The sequence below is a fragment of the Lithobates pipiens genome, unplaced genomic scaffold, assembly GCF_037356315.1.
Source record: "Lithobates pipiens isolate NorthernLeopardFrog02 unplaced genomic scaffold, aLitPip1_a1.2 Scaffold_19, whole genome shotgun sequence".
NCBI lineage: Eukaryota > Metazoa > Chordata > Amphibia > Anura > Ranidae > Lithobates > Lithobates pipiens.
In genome coordinates, this window is record NW_027507764.1 from 16,934,700 (window position 1) to 16,942,903 (window position 8,204).

The following is an 8,204-nucleotide window of genomic DNA, read 5'->3' on the forward strand; positions in this document are numbered from 1 at the left end:
CCTCTCAATTTATTGAGGTATAATGTGGATTTAGGTATACGAGGTTTGGTGGTACCCCAAATAAAGGACATAACTCTAAGTTGAGTAAGTCTTATGCCGCATACACACGATCAGACTTTCCGGCAGACTAGGTCTGGCCGACCGGAATCCATCGGACAATTCGGTCGTGTGTAGGCTCCACCGGACTTTTTTTTCCCAAAAGTCAGACGGACCTAGAAATAAAACATGTTTCAAATCTATCAGCTGGACTCAAGTCCGACGGACTAAAAATTGGGAAAACCGTTCATCTGTGTGCTATTGGCTACTGGCTATTGAACTTCCTTGGTTAGTCCCATTTATCATCATGTTCAAAATGAACAGACTTTCGAACGGACTTAGTCTGGTCGTGTGTGGCCAAGTCTGTTTCATTCAGAGAGTCCGTCGGATCTCTGCCGAAAGTCCGTCGGGAAGACCGTCGGACCTAGTCCGTTGAAAAGTCCGGTCGTGTGTATGCGGCATTAGAAAATAAGATGGTAGTGGTATAGGAAGTACCCTGAATAAGTATAACATTTTCGGCAAAATTGACATCTTTATAGCATTAAAGCGGGAGTCCGCCGGGAGTCCGCGTTTTTTTTTTTTTTTTTTTAAAGCCAGCAGCTACAAATACTGCAGCTGCTGACTTTTAAAATAGTGACACTTACCTGTCCAGCGCGCCCGCGATGTCGGCACCCGAAGTCGATCTCTCGATCGTCTCTCAGGTGCTGCCGCCGCCATCTTGGGTATGAGAATCAGGAAGTGGAGCCTTTCGGCTTCATTTCCCGGTTCCCTACTGCGCATGCGCAAGTCACGCTGCGCAATAAGGATGGACCCGCTGCCTCTGGGAACTGTGTGTTTCCCAGCAGGCAGCGGGGGACTTTCGGAAAGGGGTGTAATCTACGCCCCTTTCCGCAGGGAGCTATCCCGGAAGTGGGTGCAGATACCTGTACTGTACAGGTACCTGCACCCCCCTCCCTCCTGAAAGGTGCCAATTGTGGCGCCGGAGGGGGGGAGGGTTCCGATGAGCGGAAGGTCCACTTTAGGGTGGACCTCCGCTTTAATCCTTCCCAACCATGACAATGGAAGAGAAGCCCATTGCTTCATGAGGCCAGTAATTTGTTTCAGAAGAGGTAGATAATTAGCCGCAAAAAGATCCTTAAGGGAGATTGTGAGTTGTATTCCTAACTATGGGAGTTGTTTTGAAACCCAGTTAAAAGGTAAGGAAGTTTGTGCTTGTTGAAGTTCTGATTGTGATAAGGAAATATTTAATGCATTTGATTTTGTTGGGTTAACATATAGTCCTGAGATTTGGGTGAAGTTTTATAGTGTATTGGGTAAGTTAGGGGTAGATATATGGGGCTGTGATAAAAATATGAGGATATCATCCACAAAGAGGCATAATTTTAGATGGTGACCACCTAATTTGATACCTTTAATATCAGGATTAGTTCTAATTAGTTGTGCCAAAGGTTCAATTAATAGGGGAAAAGGTAATGGGGAAAGAGGACAGCCTTGTCTAGTGCCTCTTCTGATATTGAACATTATTGACTTATAGCCAGCGTATTTAATAAATGTTCTAGGATTATTATATAAATAGAAGTCCCAGGTCAAGAAATGGTTACCAAAACCCAATTTTTGAAGGATATATTCCATATATGGCCAAGTGACAGAGACAAATGCTTTCCTTATATCTAAGGATACCAGGCAAGCTGGGATTCATCTAGTTTTAGCAGCATGGATAAGTAAGAGTGCTCGCCTAATATTATCATATTATAATATTATATATTATATTATATTATTATAATATAACTGCCTGGAGTTTTGGCATAAAATCAGTTTGGTCCTTATGAATTACCATATTAATCGGCGTATAACACACATTTTTTTCCCCTTAAAATCAGGGGAAAATCATGGGTGCATGTTATACACCGACCCCCGCTGATCTGCGCTCTGTGGCGTGCCGCCATCATTTACCGAGCCGAGCCGAGTGTACTGTATACACGGCTCCACTCGCAGTCATGCCCAGTCCCGCCTCCTAGCCTTTACGTCCCGCCATTGGACCGGAGTTGTGTTCATCATAGGACCCGGGCCAAGGGGCGGGACGGGGGTGTTACTGTGAGTGGAGCCGAGTAGCCGAGTACATGAGTACACTCGGCTTGGCTCGGCTCGGTCTATGTCAGTGGTGAGAGTAGCCGAAGATCTCGGCGACGAAGGTGGCAGTGCTAAATTTAAAATGAAAACATGCTGCAAATTTGGGGAAGGGTGCAGATGGACAGTGGGAGGCTGCAGGTGGACAGTGGAAGGCTGAAGGTGGACAGTGCAAGGCTGCAGGTGGACAGTGCAAGGCTGCAGGTGGACAGTGCAAAGCTGCAGGTGGACAGTGTGCAAGGTTGATGGGCATTTAAAATGTAAGTTCTTTTCCTTAAACTTGCCTCCTAAAAGTTTTTTTCCTTAAACTTCCCTCCTAAACTTGGGGTGCGTTATACACCGGTGCGTGTTATATGCCAGTGCATGTTATACACCGATAGATATGGTAGATGGCCTATGGTATTATTCAATCTGGTGGCCAGGATTTTAGCTATTAATTTTATATCTAGGTTGAGGAGGTTTATAGGACGATAATTAGTCCAGAATGTAGAGTCAGAATATGGTTTGGGGATCATTGCTATAATGGAGGTGAGTGTCTCCATTCTAAATGATTTTCCCTTAAGGATCGAGTTGAAAAACTTGGTTAAGACAGGCATTAAAATATGTGCAAACTGTCTATAATATGCTTCCGAGAATCCATCTGGGCCTGGTCTCTTATGTAATTTTAAATATTTTCTTGCATTTAAAACTTCAGTATCAGTAATTGAGCTTTCAAGGAGATCTCGCTGTTGTTGATCAAGGTTAGGAAGCTTTGGTCTTATCAAAATTCAGAGTAAAAGAATATAATTTATCCAAATTAGAACGAAAGATCTCAAAAATCTTTACTGGGTTACTAGTGTGTGCTTCTCAGGATATTTTCAATCTGATAGGTATCTGCTTATGTTGTGAATTCTTTAAGATTCTAGCCATGGGCATATCGGGTTTGTTTGCCTTAAGGTATTGAACATGCTGGTGTTTGCGTATGAGCTTATCTGCTGAATCCGTCAGAAAAAGATCTAAATCAATACATTCTTTTTCAAGTTACTGATGGCAGTCGGAAGGGATTGAAAAGTCTGGTGACAGTGGTTAAAGGTAGATTCAAGTTTTGCAAACAAAATTTTGCGTTCTCTTTTAAAGACTGTTGCTTTTTGTATCAATCTACCCCTAATGACAGCTTTGTGTGCCTCCCATAATGTAAGAGCAGAGACATCCTCTGTGTCATTAAATATTACATAATCAGAAAGATCTTTCTCAATTTCAACACAATGAGAAGGATGAGTCAATATAGAGTCATTTATACACCAAGTGATGTCGTGTGATCTAGGAATTGTGGAAGCAATAGTTGTGAATACTGCACAGTGGTCTGCCATGGAAGAGGAACAATTTTGGATGAAATGATTTCTGGTAACTAGGGATGAGCCGAACACCCCCCGGTTCGGTTCGCACCAGAACCTACGAACGGACCGAAAATTTGCACAAATTTTAGAACCCCGTTAAAGTCCATGGGACTCGAACGTTCAAAATCAAAAGTGCTAATTTTAAAGGCTAATATGCAAGTTATTGTCCTAAAAAGGGTTTGGGGACCCGGCTCCTGCCCCAGGGGACATATATAAATGTAAAAAAAAGTTTTAAAAAGGCATTTTTTTCAGGAGCACTGATTTTAACCACTTCCCGACCAGCGCACGATGATGTACGTCGACAGAATGGCACAGGCAGGCATATTGGCGTACAGGTACGTCCAATATTCGATGCAGCCCTGCCATCGGGAGCGCGCCGCCGGCGGCGCGCTCCCGCGCTGGTCGGAACCCCCGTGAGTCCAGTCGCTGGACTCGGGGACTCGATCGCCGCGGGCATCCCCGCGATCGTCTCACGGAGCAGCCGAATGGAGGAAATGCTGTGTAAACAACATTTTTCCATTCTGCCTAGCAACTAGTGACGCTGATCTCTGCTCCATGTGATTGGAGCGGAGATCAGTGTACACTAAATGAAAGCCCAACCCCCCCACAGTTAGTAACACACCCCTAGGAACACTTAACCCCTACACTGCCACCCACTGGTTAACCCTTTCACTGCCAGTGTCATTTACACAGGAATCACTGCATTTATATAGCAGTGATTACTGTATAAATGACAATGGTCCCAAAAATGTGTCAAAAATGTCCGATGGGTCCCCCACAATGTCGCAGTCACAATAAAAATCGCAGATCGCCGCCATTACTAGTAAAAAAAAAAATAATAAAAAATTATTAATAAAAATGCTACAAAACTATCCCTATTTTGTAAACGCTATAACTTTTGCGCAAACCAATCAATAATCGCTTATTGCGATTTTTTTTACCAAAAATATGTAGAATACGTATCGGCCTAAACTGAGGGAAAAAAATGTTTTTTTATATATTTTTGGGGGATATTTATTATAACAAAAAGTAAAAAATAATGCGTTTTTTTCAAAATTATCGCTCTATTTTTGTTTATAGCGCAAAAAATAAAAACTGCAGGGGTGATCAAATACCACCAAAAGAAAGCTCTATTTGTGGGAAAAAAAGGACGTCAATTTTGTTTGGGAGCCACGTCGCACGACCGCGCAATTGTCAGTTAAAGCGACGCAGTGCCGAATCGCAAAAAGTGGTCTGGTCTTTGACCAGCAAATTGGTCCGGTCTGAAAGTGGTTAATGATGCTTAAAGTGGAAAAAAAGTGAAATATTCCTTTAAATATCATGCCTGGGGAGTGTCTACAGTATGCCTGTGAAGTGGCACGTGTTTCCCGTGTTTAAAACAGTCCCTGCACAAAATTACATTTCTAATGGAAAAAAGTCATTTAAAACTGCTTGCGGTTTTAATGTAATGTCTATTTCCGATAATATGGATGAAAATTATTGAGGAAAATGGCATGGGTAGCCCCCTCTGCCCATTACCAGCCCCTTTGGGTCTTGTACGGATATTAAGGGGAACCCCGTACCCAAATTAAAAAAGGAAAGGCTTGGGGCCCCCAGGCCCTATATACTCAGGACAGCAGTATGCAGGCGGTGCAAACAAGACAGGGACTGTGTAGGTTTGTTGTTAAGTAGAATCTATTTGTAATTTTGAACTGGTACATTTTTTTCCATCTGTGCACCTCTTCAGAAGATTTCACCTCACTTTCTGTCCCAATGACCAATGCTTTTTGAAAATTTTTTTTTTTTAGTAAAACGAGGATTGGGATAAAGCATCAGTGGAGAGGAGACACATTTTTCCCATATCAACTCTTACAGGAGAAAATTTCCCTTCCTAGGGGTAGATTTCATCTCACTTCCTATTTTCTCCTTCCGTTTGCAAGTAGGAGATGTTTGTAAGTTGAATGTTTGAAAGTAGGGGCCTGCCCTATATGCTCTGCACAAATTTGGGCCTAAGGTGTTGGTGTTGCCACAACACTGTAAGCCCTCAAAGTGACTCTTGGTGAGCGCTGGAATGCCCTACTGTGAACTATTATATCAAGAATTGTAATTACATGCCATTGTTGAACAGTGCTAGAAAAATTGGGCCTTTGGTGGTGGTGGTGGTGCTGGTGCAACAACACTGTAAGTCCTCACAGTTACTCTCGGTGGGCACTGGAACGGGCCCTGCTGTGAAATATTATATCAAGAATTGTAATTACATGTACCTGTTAAACAGGGGCTGAAAAATTGGGCCTTAGGCACTGATGTCAGTGCCCAGAATCAAAAAGGTTCTTCCAAGCTATCAGCAGGATCATTGAGGAGGAAGAGGATAGTCAGTCAGCATAACAGGATAGTCACTCAGCATCAGCATAGGCAGTCTCGAAGGGATGTGACATTTCAAAAACAATTGTTCGGTTACATCAGCTTCAGGTGCTTGGTAGCTGGTGGTGATCCAAGACTGATTCATCTTTATGAAGGTCAGTCGATCAACTGAGTCGGTGGACAGGCGCACCCTGTGATCAGTAATAAAGCCTCCAGCAGCACTAAATGTGCGGTCTGAAAGAACGCTGGATGCAGGACAGGCCAGTAGCTTAATTGCATACTGCTCAAGCTCTGGCCAGTGATCCATCCTCAAGACCCAGTAACCCAGAGGATTTTCGGTTGGAAAGGTGTCCAAGTCTGATCTTGCCCCTAGGTATTCCTGCATCATGTACATCAGACACTGGCGATGGTTGCTGGAACCGATCCTACCTTGGGGCTGCGGACTAAGAAATTGTCTGACCGAAGCCTCAGCAACACGTTGTCCAGGACCAGGAGTTTGTAACCTCCCAGTCTCTGGGATCGCGTTGCACAGACCTTTCTGCAAGACCTTCCGAAGATGTCTCATCCTCTGCTCCCTCTGCAAAGGCAAGATAAGGTCCGAAACCTTACCCTTGTATCATGGAACAAGGAGAGTTGCCAGCCAGTAATGATCCCTCTCCTTGATCCGCTGAATACGAGGATCCTTCCGCAGGCTTTGCAGTATCAGGGAGGCCATGCAGCGTAGGTTAGCTGAGGCATTCGGTCCGCAGTTCTCAGAGTCACTAAAGACGACATGATCCGCAGCCACCTCCTCCCAGCCACGTACAAGTTCACGGGTTTCGTGGGACTGTAAATCATCCCTACAAGACTGCTGCTGATGCTGAGTGCCAGCCTCCACCTTCATGCTGACACAATCCTCCTCCTCCTCCTCGTCCTCTTCCTGTGTGATCAGCGGGCCAGCAGGAACACTGTCTGGATAAAGGGGGCCTTGAGAGGCAAGGAAGTCCTCCTCTTCCTGCCTCTGTTCTGCTTCAAGCACCCTGTCCATTATTCCATGCAGCGTGTGCTCCAACAGGTGGACAAGAGGTACAGTGTCACTGATGCATGCACTGTCACTGCTCACCATCCTCGTGGCCTCCTCAAATGGTGACAGGACAGTGCATGCATCCCTGATCATGGTCCACTGGCGTGGGGAAAAAAAATCAAGCTCCCCTGTCCCTGTCCTGGTGCCGTAGTCGCACAGGTACTCATTGATGGCCCTATGCTGCCTGTGCAGCTGCTGCAGCGTGGCCAACATGAGTTCTACCTGGTGGGCATGTCACAGATTAGGCGGTTCTTGGGCAGGTTCAATTCCTTTTGGAGCTCAGCCAGCCGAGCACTGGCATTATATGACCGGTAGAAATGTACACAGACTTTCCTGGCCTGCCTCAGGACATCCTGTAAGCTGGGGTACCTGCCCAAGAACCGCTGCACCACCAATTTAAGGACGTGAGCCACACGGGGCACATGAGTCAGTTGTCCCTGCCGGATGGCGGAGAGGAGGTTGGTGCCATTTTCGCAAACCACCATTCCTGGCTTAAGCTAGCGTGGGGTCAACCACCTCTCAGCCTGCCCCTGCAGAGCTGACAGAATATCTCCTGTCCCCCAAGCACACCAGCGCAAGCATGGCATGGCATCTTTTTGCCTGCGTACTTGCGTAGCCCCTTGAACGCCTACGGAGCACCGCTGTTTCTGAGCACAAAGCACAGGAAGAGACCATGGAGGAAGAAGAAGAGGAGGGGGTGGCGGAGAGAGGTGTGTCACAACCAGTAGTAGCATTTTGGAGGTGTGGTGGCGGAACAACCTCCAACACTAGTGTACCTTGTCCTGCATCCTTCCTAGCTGCTAGAAGAGTGACCCAATGCACCGTGAAAAATAGGTAACGTCCCTGTCCATGCTTGCTGGACCATGAGTCAGCGGTAATATGCACCTTACCACTGACTGCCCTGTCCAGCGAGGCCAAGACATTGCCTTCCGCATACCGGTAGAGAGCTGGAATCACCTTCTGTGATAAAAAGTGCTGTTTGGGAACCTGCCATTGAGGAATCTCCCATTGCACAAACTCACGGAAGGGGGCCGAGTCTACCAACTGAAAAGGCAGCAGTTGAAGTGCTAGAAATTGAGCCAAGCTAGCATTCAACCGCTGGGAATGTGGATGGCTGGGAGTGAACTTCTTTCGACGATCCAGCATCTGGGGCTGGGAAATTTGCCTGGTACAATCGGACGTCGGTGTACCGCTAGCAGATTGCCTGCAATTACTTGGCTTTGACACACCTAATTCTACACCTTCATTCCTCTCAGTGCAGG